Source organism: Schistocerca cancellata, chromosome 3 (assembly GCF_023864275.1).
Source record: "Schistocerca cancellata isolate TAMUIC-IGC-003103 chromosome 3, iqSchCanc2.1, whole genome shotgun sequence".
In the NCBI taxonomy this organism is placed as follows: domain Eukaryota; kingdom Metazoa; phylum Arthropoda; class Insecta; order Orthoptera; family Acrididae; genus Schistocerca; species Schistocerca cancellata.
In genome coordinates this window covers 58,567,602-58,582,853 of record NC_064628.1, presented here as the reverse complement: position 1 = coordinate 58,582,853, position 15,252 = coordinate 58,567,602, and the positions used below count along the sequence as shown (strand labels likewise).

The 15,252-nt window shown below is 43.3% G+C and overlaps 1 long non-coding RNA gene across 1 annotated transcript in view; it reads right to left on the bottom strand.

Moving 5' to 3' along the window:
* LOC126176959 (uncharacterized) overlaps nt 1–15,252 on the bottom strand; it is a 633,583-nt gene that overhangs the window by 221,205 nt on the left and 397,126 nt on the right. Inside the window, exon 3 of the long non-coding RNA XR_007535715.1 lies at nt 4,109–4,177. This is a non-coding gene — a long non-coding RNA (uncharacterized LOC126176959). The remainder of the gene's footprint in view (nt 1–4,108; nt 4,178–15,252) is intronic.

The window sequence follows — 15,252 nt, the reverse complement described above, 5'->3', positions numbered from 1 at the left end:
ATGACATTTCTGTCTCTTTATATATTGTAATTATTTTACTATTTGTATATATATATATATATATATATATATATATATATATATATGTCGATGTGTAATTGGTTGTTTTGTAAATATTATTTGTATTTTTACGCTGGGTCTTGCCTAGGGAACGAATACATCGATAGGTCGTGTGGAGAACCAAAGTGTTTAGTATCTTTGGTAGTGTTAACTCGGTCGCGTGGAGCGCGGGCAGAGAGAGAGAGTCTGGCTGGAGTAGTGCGGTTGAGCAGGTGTGTTGTGTGACGCTCCCGCGAGTTGCCGCGCTTTCGGAGTTTGGCAGCATGTAATTGCGCTGGACTTGCGATGATAGTTTCTGACATGGTGTCGCGCACGGGAAACATTAACTAGCGCACATCAAGAGCCCGTTTCGTCTGGTGACCGTGTCGAGAAGAAGGCGCGCCAACATCCAGCTTCTGCAACAGCGACGGCCGACAATGAGTGACTGTCGGCACCTCCTCGATCGACGGCTTCAAACCTTCAATCAACCGACAAGGAAGACTGGACGCACGTAAAGTTTTAGAACTGTATGGCAGACCTCAGCTTTTAGAACTGTTCAAATCACAAAATTACAGCAACGTAGCATGAACCCTTGTTGCTCATTGTCCCAATTGCATTACCAAGCAGGGTCCCTTCCTTTTCCGGAATGAACCCTAGTGTCGTTGAAATTCAAACGCCAGCATTAAAGTAACATTATCCTATTTCACTGCTTTAATTTCAAAGTTCAGTTAAGTTATTCATAACTGGCTACAATATTCAGATTACACAAGCACAAATTAAGAGTGCGAGTTTTGTTACCGTATTTTAGCTTACCTGTGACTGCAGCTCAGCTTGGTACGTACTAAATTTTACTATTGTTAATTGTTCAGAATCATTTAATTCAAGTTCAAAGTTAAATCCCTTATTTCTAAATTGCGTAGATTCAAGTAGCTTTTGAAATGATTGTTGAGGTAGTCCAAGACTAACCGTATTTGACTGAATTTCGATGTGCTTCAGAAAGAAAGCTCACTATTAACTTCAGTCACTAAATTAACTTTCGATTTTCCTGTTTTATTAATTCTTTTGCTAAATTAAGTCAGAGTGTAGCGAAATTTATTACTTCTGACAAACTTTCAGTTTTCACATTACACGTGTCAACCTTCAGTTGCCACGATTCTAGTGCTAATTATATGTGTAATAATCTTTCTTTTTCAGTTACTGTAGTAATTTCCCCCAAATCTCAAATATCTAATTACCGCTAGTTAATTGTTAACGTAACGGCCGCACATTTACTTTATTTTTAAACATTACCCCTTTTCAAAATTAATTTCCACCAGTTTCATTTGCATTTTTCCTTTTATTTAGATGTAACCCTTTCCTCCCTCTTTACCGACAAATTAACTTCGGTGACGATTGCTTTTCCCAAACTTCCATTAGGTACACGCGGTTTAATTTTTCACGGTCATTAAGGTCGATAAGTGAGCGGGAGGTTACAGGCGGAATATTAATAATGCTAGTAAGAATGACGAAAAACCGCCTTCTCACTCCGTTAGGTTACCGTTCGTTTCTGGGGTCACAGACCGCATAAGCAAACTTCTAAAGAAAAATGATATTCAAACATCTTCCTTTGGTCAAAGCAAAATAAAAGATTTCTTTCGACGGAAAGTAGATGCCACACAATTGCCTCCACAATGCAGGCGCCTATCAAGTGACATGTGGCTGCGGCAAAGTGTATTTATGCGAAACGGGAAGAAGTGTTACAGAACGCATTACGGAACACAAACGGCACCTGCGGCAGAGTGCAAAATCGGCAATAGCGGAGCATCATGAGAAATGTGGCTGTTACTTCGATTTTAATAAAGTAGTGTGCTGGCTAAGAAAACAAACAATTATGGAAGAAAGGTCAGAGAAGCGGTTGAAACTTCCCAGAATGCATGTAATTTCAGTAGAGAGGACGGCTATAGGTTTCCGGCATCGTGGCTTCCCGGCATCGAGGAAGCGAACATGCGGCCGCGGTTTGCGAGTGACAAACAACGTGCTGCAAGTCACCTCGGCGGACAATAGTATTTTGGGTAAACATTCCTCCACTCTTGCTCTGTCCGTTTCGAATCTAGCCAATGATGACGGCCAACCAATAGTAGTAGGAGGAATTTCAACCAATAACCCTTCTCAAGCGTAATTGTGAAATAGTGCCTTTCTATCCAGTGACAACGGGCCACCAATAGTATCCGCATGGGTTTCGCCAACAACGCCCATTCTTCTGCATCAGTGCCGGAATATTAGCCTATGACCCAGCAATGGTAGCCATAAGAATTTTTACCAATACTACCACTTCTCCAGCACGAATGCGGGAAAACTCCCCTTTATAATAGGACGCGTCCCTCGTCTCTGACAGTGTTCTAGCAGCAGTGGACACCGGAAGATCTTGAGGAAGATCCCAGCAGAGGGGTCGAAACTTCGATCATTTTAGAAGAAATATGGCGCGGCCTTATAACCCAGAAGATTTCAACTTCAGTGACAACGGCCACGAAAGCCTGCAGACTTACATTGTTTTGTAGAACTTAATTAGGCTCTCTTTCCTCGCCTTTTAATTCAGAATCGTATATATGGTTCCATTGATATAATTGAATAACTTAAATTTTTTCTGTGTATCTTTTCGTTTGTGAAGGAGGTGCTATTTACCAAGAAGATGAACTCTGTAACTTTCTCTGTATTCTGGTCGTTTATTACGGTTTTGCGTGGGTCTGGGTCCTGTTCTTTAAAAGAGTTAAAGTGTGTCCTTGCCGTCGACTGCAAGAAGATGATCATCAACAAAGATTGCTGTCATCAGATAACTTCGTTGGTTAAGTCATGGGCCTAAGACTCTAGTTTCTTTAGAAGTTGTCTCAACATAGAATGAACACAAACATTAAAAGTAACAGAGACGTAATGCATCCCTATCGTAAGCCTAAATTTGTTGTTACTTTTACATTCACACAACATACAGGACCTCTATCATCAACTGTCCTTGCCTGCTAATTTTGGCGGTGGCGCTTTTTTCTCAGTCGGAGTGACTACGAAGCACAGTGGCGCATATGAAACCGAGTGTTCACAGGATGTCGGATATGAAATGTCTCGTGATTCAGGCATCTACGATCTGACAGTGATCAGATGCAGTGACATACTCATCCTGTGGTCTAGTGTCACCACGATGACTAAGATCACATTACCGGAGCTCTCTCTCTCTCTCTCTCTCTCCCTCTCTCTCCCTTTCTCTCCGTCAATTTCTCAGGCGTGAGTGTACTCTGAGACCGTTCAATAGCATTCACCACCCCATACAGTGGCCGGCCGTTTCTTATCCAGCGTATGTGTCACCACGACACTGCTTCTGGCGAAAAGTTAACCAGACATTGTACCTTTCTTTCTCACGTCGAATTGTAAACTAACAGCAACGAACTTCAGGAATTTCTAAATATTTCATTACGCAGCTACGCTGGAAATTTTATTGAAACAACCGATTTCAGCCAATATATAGGATCACCTCCAGATTATTTAGGGAGGATCTGCATAATGGAAGTATTAGATAGTTTACAACACTGGCTGCAGTCGGTTAAAGAAAACTTCAATTTGTTTTGTTGCCATTACTGTACATTCATCCACTGGCAGCCATTGTGATATAATGGCAACATTCAGGCTATTTGTAGTTGCTTCGGACTCTGTTGAAATCGAAATAATGGAAAGTAAAAGCCTGCTGTATAGTGTTCACCAACTAACGAGGTGAATTTTACATAGCGGTAAATACATTGCAATTAAATTGCAGCTTAAGGTGTACAAACAATATGTCTTTCGTAGTGATGCATGTCCCTTTCAGCGCCATCTCAGTAAGACAACCGAGGATATATGTCCTGAAATACTCACATACATTTAACTAGTTTCATATTTTGATATTTTTGTGACTTCAGTCACAAGACTGGCTATGATGATATGATGTGCTACGGCCTAACTCTAGCACTAGCTACTAAACTAGAGGAGTTAATTGTTATCAGAAGTTTCACCTGTGATCCTTCAAATAGCCGAATGTGAGGAAAAAGTTACCACATTGGAAGCTTACCGTGTTGTTCTGGCTGTATCACAGGCAAAGTTGACTGCTTAGTTCGTGTGCATTGGCGAGTGCTCCAATCTGCAACAGTAACGATACATACTGTTATTTCACTGTATCACACACACACACACACACACACACACACACACACACACACTATAATGCTACCACATCGTTTCAGTTAACTTGTCCTTTCCTTGTTAGGAGTGACACTCATTCAAGGGTGACTCATCGGATTGAAACAGTAACGATAACCTGTAGTAGCTGTTCGATAATGTTTTGCACTATATACCTCATAGCGTTCTCGCTTCCCACGCCCGGGTTCCCGGGTTCGATTCCCGGCGGGGTCAGGGATTTTCTCTGCCTCGTGATGACTGGGTGTTGTGTGATGTCCTTAGGTTAGTTAGGTTGAAGTAGTTCTAAGTTCTAGGGGACTGATGACGATAGATGTTAAGTCCCATAGTGCTCAGAGCCATTTGAACCATTTTTTTAACCTAACGATAATATTATGTGAGCTGCTGGACTTAAAATAATACGTTGTCATTACGTTCTGATGAGAGGATGGGTAGCTAGCTGTAATCGCAATTTCATTCTAACTTCAAGATGGTTGAGGACTGAGAATAAACCTACAAATGGGACAAATTAACTAGAGCAATTCGGACAATCAGCATAAACATTAACAAATGATTTTGCGGTTAAGGCGCTCAGTCCGGCACCGCGCGACTGCTACGATCGCAGGTTCGAATCCTGCCTCGGGCATGGATGTGTGTGATGTCCTTAGGTTAGTTAGGTTTAAGTAGTTCTAAGTTCTAGGGGACTGATGGCCACAGATGTTACGTCCCATAGTGCTCAGAGCCAACAAATGATTTTAACACGTAGCACACACAATAATATAGAACGATTAGACAAAAAATACGCAGTAAGTAAATATATATGGCTGAACTACACTACACAAAGGATGCAGCGTGCAGTGCGGTGGCTGGTCATTTGAGTATTTGTGTGGGCAACACTTCACTTTACAAATGGCGGTTTTAACCAGGTCACTTTACAGGAATTAACGTGAGTAACAAGAGTTAATGTGTCACTGAAACGTAAACTTTCCGTAGTTAACATTTTAACATCGTCGCATGTATCGAAAGAAACTGTTTTCACTGGAATTACATCACCACAGTGCGTCTACTGCATAATGATGAATTCAGCTTGTTGCCTTTCGGAGTCAGTTTTGTGGTCTCTTTCACAGCTCATAGCACTTTAGCACACAAAACTGCTTATTATTGATATAAACTGCATTTGTCGAATACTGAGTATGTTAATTTATCTGGTACCAGCTTCTACTTTTACGATAGTGCAATATGAACAGACTTTGATACATGGAACGCGCAGTCGGTATACACTCAGTACTTACTGAAGGAAACACGTAAAACCAAGTGCATTAGCTAATCCAATAATTACTCAAATAAAACAGCACAGTCCGAGAGAGCTTGGCTTTACAAAACTAAACTTGACTTCGCATACTAGCGTCCTGCGAACGTATTCACTGTATGCCCAACACTAGTGACAAAAACATTTAAGATTCGTAGTCATATCAGTGAGCAGTTTTGTGCCTCTCCTGTAGATGCCATATAATGTTAACTGCTGCATTAAGTTACTATCCAACAGTTGGTATTGCAATTAATCAGCTGTTTCCTTATTCTCGCTAGCTAACCAACGACCCAAGCCAAGTTGCGATGTCCATTTCATCATTACGTTGGCTGGCGAGGAAATACCTGTAGAAATTTAGCTAAGACACTCCATGATGACGGCGTACTGCTGTGATATCATCGGCGACTCAGCAGCTGCACTCTATGCAGAGTGTTCCTGGAGGAATAGTCAGTATTGACGGATATGAAAAGAACGATTATTCGAAGAAAACCATGCCCAGTAAACATGTGCTCCGAAATGCGTGTCTTAAGAGTTATGAGCACTTCTTCAATTTCGATATTTTGAAACAAATCTCTTCTACTGAAAGGTCTTTGTTTTGCATATTTTTGGAGGAGGTAGCCGGCCGCGGTGGTCTCGCGGTTCTAGGCGCGCAGTCCGGAACCGCGCGACTGCTACGGTCGCAGGTTCGAATCCTGCCTCAGGCATGGATGTGTGTGGTGTCCTTAGGTTAGTTAGGTTTAAGTAGTTCTAAGTTCTAGGGGACTGATGACCACAGATGTTAAGTCCCATAGTGCTCAGAACCATTTGAACCATTTGATTTGGAGGAGGTAGTCTGGACCAAAACAAGAAAAATATCGTCTCATAAACAAGGTTCCTAAAATGCATACTATACGAGCTACGAACACCTGTTCAGTAAAAGAGATGTGTCGCACCCGATCTAAGATGAAGAAGTGCTCATGGCTCTTAAAGAATGCATTTTAGAGACCATTTCCCTCGATTTTTCTTTTCACTGCGAATGGTCGTTCCTGTCACGCCCCTGAATACTGACAATTCCTCCTTAGACACACTGTTTACAGTAAATTAGAGGCTGAATGCGTATCTGCTCTGCGACAAGCAGTCTTCACGACTCCACAAAGACGACTCGCGAAAAGGTAGCCCGTTCTTTGTCTATCGGCTCTTCCCCTAACTGACGTACATTGCCATTCTGTAAAAAAAAAATTCAGCAACCAATAGCGAATACTGTGTTTGATAATTCCGAGGAAGAGGAGGGGGTACACTTGGAAAACGCCGGGAGACACGGGGAAATCCCAATTACATGACATCATGATCAGGCAAACATTTCGAAATCAGATGTTGGATTGTAAGGAGCAGGAGCCGAATAGACTTAGATCGCAATTTAGTAATGATGAAAAGTAGGCTGCCTTTTAAGAGACTAGTCAGGGAGAATCAATGTGTAAAAAAGTCGGATACGGAAACACTAAGGAATGGAAGTACACCCTTGAAGTTCTCTAAGGCTGTAGCTACTGCTATAATGAGTAACTCAGTAGGCAGTTCAGTAGAAGAGAAATGAACATCTCTAAAAAGGGCAATCACAGAAAAATTTGCAGGGAAATTCAGGAATGCAGAAATACAGGTCACTTAGGAATGAAATAAATAAGAAGTGCAGGGAAGTTAAAGCGAAGTGGCTGCATGAAAAATATGAAGAAATAAAAAAAGAAGTGATTCTCGGAAGAACCGACGCAGCACATAGAGAAGTCAAAACGATCGTCGTCGAAATTAAAAGAAGCAAGGGCGGTAACATAATGAACACAATGAGAATTCCACTGCTAAATGTAGCGGAGAGAGCGGATAGGTGGAAAGATTATAATGAAGGCCTCCATTGGGGTGGTGGTGATGGGGGGGGGGGGTGAAGTGGCAACAATCTTGTTGGAGTTTAGATTGGTGGTATATCATCATACTTTCACGAAAACATCATCCACACAATTCCAAAGATTGCAAGAACTGACAAGTTTGATAATTGTCGCACAATTAGCTAAAGAGTTAATGCATCAAATTTATTGACAAGAATAATATATAGAGGAATTGAAAAGGAAATTGATGATCTGTTAGATAACGAAGAGTTTGGCTTTATGAGGGTAAAGGTAAAAGAGAGGACGTTCTGATATTTCGGTTGATAGTGGGGACAAGACTTAAGAAAATCAAGACCCATTCATAGGAATTGTAGACCCAGAAAGATCGTTCGACAATGTAAAATGGTGCAAGATATTCGATATTCTGAGGGAAAAAGAGAAGCTATAGAGCGAGACGGGTAAAATACAATATGTACGAGACCCAGTGGGAAGAATGGAACTGGAAGGCCAAGATCTAAGTGCCCGAATTGAAGAGGGTGCAGGACAGGGATGTAGTATTTCGCCCCAGGCGTTCAATTTATGCGTCGAAGAAGCAATGGCGGAAATAAAAGAAACATTCAAGAATGGAATTAAAGTTCAGGATGAAAGGATTTACTGATGAGATTCGCTGATGACAGTGCTATCTGTTGTGACTTGGCAAGACAGCAAAGCCACTATGATTGGTAGCCGAAAGACACGCGTTAAGCCCTTGCAGGCTGGCGTGAGGTCTGGAACAGGACAAGGTAATTAATATAGCCAATGACGTACGTTGCTGCTGGAATACTTAACTTTACTCCATAATTGGTGAACATCGGTCTGACGGTACATGCATCACAAGATAAATAGCAAATGATAATGGCGCCTTGCTAGGTCGTAGCAAATGACGTAGCTGAAGGCTATGCTAACTATCGTCTCGGCAAATGAGAGCGTAATTTGTCAGTTAACCATCGCTAGCAAAGTCGGCTGTACAATTGGGGCGAGTGCTAGGAAGTGTCTCTAGACCTGCCGTGTGGCGGCGCTCGGTCTGCAATCACTGACAGTGGCGACACGCGGGTCCGTCGTATACTAGCGGACCGCGGCCGATTTAAAGGCTACCACCTAGCAAGTGTGGTGTCTGGCGGTGACACCACACTATCATGAGTGAAAGTGAAGAAGAACTACAGGATATGCTGAATGGAATGAACAGCCTAATGAGTACAGAATGTGGATTGAAAGCAAATCGAAGAAGGATGAAAGTAATGAGAAGTAGCAGAAATGAGAACAGCGAGAAACTTAACATAAGAATTGGAGATCACAAATTAGACAAAGTTAAGGAATTCACTGCCTAGGCAGAAATATAGCCCCTGATGGACGGAAAAGTAGACTGGAAAAAAGGGCATTCCTGGCCAAGAGAATCTAGTAATATCAAACATATCCCTTAATTTGAGGAAGAAATTTATGAGAATGTACGTTTGGAGTATAGCATTGTATGGCAATGAAACACGCACTTTAGGAAAACCGGAACAGAATAGAATCGAAGCATCTGCGATGTGATAGTGGAATGACAAGATAAAGATTAAGAATGTTCAGCGCAATCTCAGTGAGGAAAGGAATATACCGAAAACTCTGAAAAGAAGAAGGGACAAGACTATTGGACATCTGTGAAGACATCGAGGTACAACTTCCATGATACTAGAGGCTGCTGTACAAGGTAAAAACTGTAGAGGAAGACAGAGATGGGAATACACCCAGTAGATAATTGAGGTCGTACGCTATAATTGCTGCTCTGAGATAATGAGGTTGGCACAGTTGACAAACTCATGGTGGGCCACATCAAACAAGCCAGAAGACTGATGACTAAAAAGCGGTAGCACCGTACAACACCGGGCATTTCAGCGTGTAATTTCCTGTTAACTCTTACTGCTGCCGCTAGGTAATGTAAGTGTCTACATTCATATAGATGCTCTCGTTACTTGCATATATAGCCTACGCAAACAAATAAAATTTGGTTTATTAGAATTTTGTGGTGATGGTAATACGTGTATCTTTACAACAGCCATACATGCGCGCTTTCTGAATGGTTTTCGATGTTCGGTAGTATGTACATTAGGCACTTTCCCAGTTTTACTGCAGGAAGAGTTTCATCCTGTTTACGCAAAACACAGGTACTTCGAATTAATTACCAAAATGTGTTTTCGTTCACTTTTGCATTGGACAGATGTCATTTTTTATTTAATACATCCACTGAAGCTGTGTGATATGAATACTTATGAAGTATTGTCGACCTAATATCTGCGTCAAGACATCTTACAAGTACGATTAAAAATATTGATACTGCATAAGATACATAACATCTGCGTGTTTTATCACCTTCGATAAAAATCAGGAGTTCACTCAGAGACAAACGTAGCCATGTATTAGTAAGAAAATCTGAAAAAAATGAACATGTTACCATGCGGAAAGAGAATGCGATGTTACGTAAAAACATGGAACATCGTCAGAGATGACTCCAAGACTTCCTTGGAGACTGAACGCAACATGCCATTATTAACACGATGAACCATTACGGCCTAGCCGCAACGGAGGCTTACAGCACGGTTACAAACGATGATGTAATGGATACTGTCGGGAGATACGTTATGCTGCTCATGGACTATCCTGTTGCCTATAGGACGCTTGCAACACCAGAAGACCATAGCGAAAGGCAGGAAGACATACAGAGGATCGATTCTTGGAGCAAGGACTTCCTATAGATTCTGAACGTAAATAAATCCAGCATAGTGTGCCTAAATAGCCGGAGAGAGTTGTTACTAGAATGAGATTTTCACGCTGCAGCGGAGTGTGCGCTGATATGAAACTTCCTGGCAGATTAAAACTGTGTGCCCGACCGAGACTCGAACTCGGGACCTTTGCCTTTCACGGGCAAGTGCTCTACCATCTGGTCTACCGAAGCACGACTCACGCCCGGTACTCACAGCTTTACAAGTTTGGAAGGCAGGAGACGAGATACTAGCAGAAGTAAAGGGCATGAGTCGTGCTTCGGTAGCTCAGATGGTAGAGCACTTGCCCGCGAAAGGCAAAGGTCCCGAGTTCGAGTCTCGGTCGGGCACACAGTTTTAATCTGCCAGGAAGTTTCAGAGTTGTTACTGTTCGATTACGCCACTTGCGATAGACCGCGACAAACAAAAGCGTTAGCCGCAAGATCGACCTAAAGAGGAATTATGACACAAAAACTAGTTGTACGAAAAGGAGATGTCAGGCTGTGATCCAGAGGTAGAATCCTAAGGAAATGTAAGAATTAGCTAACAAAACACTCGTTCGATCAGTTATTCTTGAATGCTGCTCGTTGTTCAAACAATTTACCAAAATTGATTAATGGGTGAGATGGGGAACCTAAAACGAAGAGCGAGGGTTTCGTTGCAAGATTGCTCAGTAAGCACGAGACAAATAAGGATATTCACCTGCGCCACCCGCTGTAAGACATGCTATGTATTTGCATTAAAAAAAAGGTTTAACGTTAAAATTCCGGGTAGCGTACCAAGTGAAGTAGGGCAACATATTATTTCCTCCAACACACGTCTCGCAAAATATGACACTAAAAGCACGGAAATTAGAGCTCATATTGAGGTTCTCCGCCAGTCTGTTTTTACCACGTACCATTTGGGAATGGGATAGGGAAGTAGAGGGGGAGGGGAATAATGAAAATGGTTCCAGAAAGCCTCCACCACACGGAGGAAAATGGCTTGTGGAGAGTAGGAATAACTGACTGGTAGACAGTGACAGTTATGGAAGGTAGGGGATGGGGTTGAAGGGAGTCATAACACCACTAATTTACTTTTAAAGCTGTAAAAGGCAAACAGGGCAAATTAATACATTTTGGAGACTAAATCAAATATATAGCCACAAAAATCCGTTCCTCTTCAAATGACATAATAAGATGACTGTCCGAAAATTTACTAGTCTATCTAAATTGAGTAGCATTCATTCTCTTAGTACTTGCGAAGATTAAATAATTTGACTAGGCTTCGTGGGGTATACACACATTAAAAAAAGTTTTGCATCACCCCGGTTCCCAGAACTCATGAAGATAGACGTTGACTGTGGATATTGTTTCACAGACACAGTCCCTTTGACTGTTCAGAGATGTCACTAAACCCGCCCAAAGATGTAAACAACCATGCATGAGAAGCGCCTATTAGACGGAGGGGGTCAGACAGCAGATCAGTTCCAGTCATTCCACAAGGAAGGAGGTACACGGCTCGTGTTGTCTGTAGTTCAACCATGCCGAGACGATCAATACCCCAATTCGATCGCGTCCGCATTGTTACTTAGTGCCAGGAAGGGCTCTCAACAAGGGAAGTGTCCAGGCGTCTCTGAGTGAACCAAAGCGATGTTGTTCAGACATGGAGGAGATAAAGAGAGACAGGAACTGTCGATGATATGCCTCGCTCAGGCCGCTCAAGGGCTACTACTGCAGTGGACGACTGCAACCTACGGATTGTGGCTACATCTACATCTACATTTATACTCCGCAAGCCACCCAACGGTGTGTGGCGGAGGGCACTTTACGTGCCACTGTCATTACCTCCCTTTCCTGTTCCAGTCGCGTATGGTTCGCGGGAAGAACGACTGTCTGAAAGCCTCTGTGCGCGCTCTAATCTCTCTAATTTTACATTCGTGATCTCCTCGGGAGGTATAAGTAGGGGGAAGCAATATATTCGATACCTCATCCAGAAACGCACCCTCTCGAAACCTGGCGAGCAAGCTACACCGCGAAGCAGAGCGCCTCTCTTGCAGAGTCCGCCACTTGAGTTTGTTAAACATCTGCGTAACGCTATCACGGTTACCAAATAACCCTGTGACGAAACGCGCCGCTCTTCTTTGAATCTTCTCTATCTCCTCCGTCAACCCGATCTGGTACGGATCCCACACTGATGAGCAATACTCAAGTATAGGTCGAACGAGTGTTTTGTAAGCCACCTCCTTTGTTGATGGACTACATTTTCTAAGGACTCTCCCAATGAATCTCAACCTGGTACCCGCCTTACCAACAATTAATTTTATATGATCATTCCACTTCAAATCGTTCCGCACGCATACTCCCATATATTTTACAGAAGTAACTGCTACCAGTGTTTGTTCCGCTATCATATAATCATACAATAAAGGATCCTTCTTTCTATGTATTCGCAATACATTACATTTGTCTATGTTAAGGGTCAGTTGCCACTCCCTGCACCAAGTGCCTATCCGCTGCAGATCTTCCTGCATTTCGCTACAATTTTCTAATGCTGCAACTTCTCTGTATACTACAGCATCATCCGCGAAAAGCCGCATGGAACTTCCGACACTATCTACTAGGTCATTTATATATATTGTGAAAAGCAATGGTCCCATAACACTCCCCTGTGGCACACCAGAGGTTACTTTAACGTCTGTAGACGTCTCTCCGTTGATAACAACATGCTGCGTTCTGTTTGCTAAAAACTCTTCAATCCAGCCACACAGCTGGTCTGATATTCCGTAGGCTCTTACTTTGTTTATCAGGCGACAGTGCGGAACTGTATCGAACGCCTTCCGGAAGTCAAGAAAAATAGCATCTACCTGGGAGCCTGTATCTAATATTTTCTGGGTCTCATGAACAAATAAAGCGAGTTGGGTCTCACACGATCGCTGTTTCCGGAATCCATGTTGATTCCTACATAGTAGATTCTGAGTTTCCAAAAACGACATGATATTCGAGCAAAAAACATGTTCTAAAATTCTACAACAGATCGATGTCAGAGATATAGGTCTATAGTTTTGCGCATCTGCTCGACGACCCTTCTTGAAGACTGGGACTACCTGTGCTCTTTTCCAATCATTTGGAACCTTCCGTTCCTCTAGAGACTTGCGGTACACGGCTGTTAGAAGGGGGGCAAGTTCTTTCGCGTACTCTGTGTAGAATCGAATTGGTATCCCGTCAGGTCCAGTGGACTTTCCTCTGTTGAGTGATTCCAGTTGCTTTTCTATTCCTTGGACATTTATTTCGATGTCAGCCATTTTTTCGTTTGTGCGAGGATTTAGAGAAGGAACTGCAGTGCGGTCTTCCTCTGTGAAACAGCTTTGGAAAAAGGTGTTTAGTATTTCAGCTTTACGCTTGTCATCCTCTGTTTCAATGCCATCATCATCCCGGAGTGTCTGGATATGCTGTTTCGAGCCACTTACTGATTTAACGTGGCTCGGAGGAACCCTGACAGCAACGTCACGATGTTGATTAATGCTTTTCGTGCAGCCATAGGACGTCGTTTTACGACTCAAAGTGTGCGCAATAGGCTGCATGATGCGCAGCTTCCCTCTCGACGTCCATGGCGAGGTCCGTCTTTGCATGAAGTGCGGCACACATGGCCCCAAGAACATGCCGAATGGACTTCTCAGGATTGATTCAGATGGCTCTGAGCACTATGGGACTTAACGTCCGAGGTCATCAGTCCCCTAGACTTAGAACTACTTAAACCTAACTAACCTAAGGACATCACACACATCCATGCTCGAGTCAAAATTCGAACCTGCGACCGTAGTAGCTGTGCGGATCCGAACTGAAGCGCCTAGAACCGCTCAGCCACAACGGCCGACGCTCATAATTGGCGTTACGTGATCTTCACCGATGAGTGTCGCATATGCCTTCAACCAGACAATCGCCGGAGACGTGTTTGGAGGCAACCTTGTCAGAGTGAACGCCTTAGACACACTGTCCAGCGAGTACAGTAAGGTGGAGGTTCCCTGCTGTTTTGGGGTGGCATTATGTGGAACAGACGTACGCCGCTGGTGGTCATGGAAGTCGCTGTAACGGCTGTACGATACATGAATACCATCCTCCGACCGATAGTGCAACCATATGGGCGGCATATTGGCGAGGCATTCGTCTTCATGAACGACAATTCGCGCCCCCATCGTGCACATCTTGTATGACTACATTCAGGATAACAAAATAGCTCGAATAGAATGGCCAGCATGTTATCCAGACATTAACTGTGGGATAGATTGAAATGGGCTATTAATGGACGACGTGACCCACCGTCAACTCTGAGGGATATACGCCGAATCGCCGTTGAGGAGTGGGACAATCTGGACCATCAGTGCCTTGATGAACTTGTGGATAGTATACCACGACGAATACAGATATGCATCATTGCAAGAGGGCGTGCTGCTGGGTATTAGAGGTACCGGTGTGTACTGCAATCTGGACCACCACCTCTGAAGGTCTCGCTGTATGGTGGTACAACATGCCATGTGTGGTTTTCATGAGCAATAAAAAGGGTGCAAATGATGTTTGTTTTTGCTCTCTATCCCAATTTTTTGTACAGGTTCCGGAATTCCCGGAACCGAGGTGATGCAAAACTTTTTTTTGATTTGTGTGTAAGAGGCGTTCAAAAAGAAACGTGCTGGAGGCGTAATTACAGAAACCAATACCTGTATGTTAGAAGTATTCACCCTGGCTGTTGAGATGCTTGTCCCACTGTGACACAAGGCGGTGAATGGGTGTCTCATAAAATTCCCGGGACTGCGTTGTTAACCAGTTCCGCACGTACAGCTGGAAGTCATCGTGCGAGGTGAATCCTTTGCCCCTCAGAACCTTTTCGGGGGGACCAAAAATGGCCGAATCACAGGGAGAGAGGTCTGGACTGTATGGAGGGCGGCCGAGAACCTCCCATTTGAATTTCTGCAGGAGTGCCGCAACTGTGTTGGCCGTATGAGGCTTTGCATTGCCGTGGAGCAGAATGACCCCATGGGTGAGATTCTCTGGTCGTTTGGATTTTATCGCTTGGCGAAGGGTGGTCATCTGCAGAGAAAAACGGCAACAGAAAACCACAGAAAATAGCC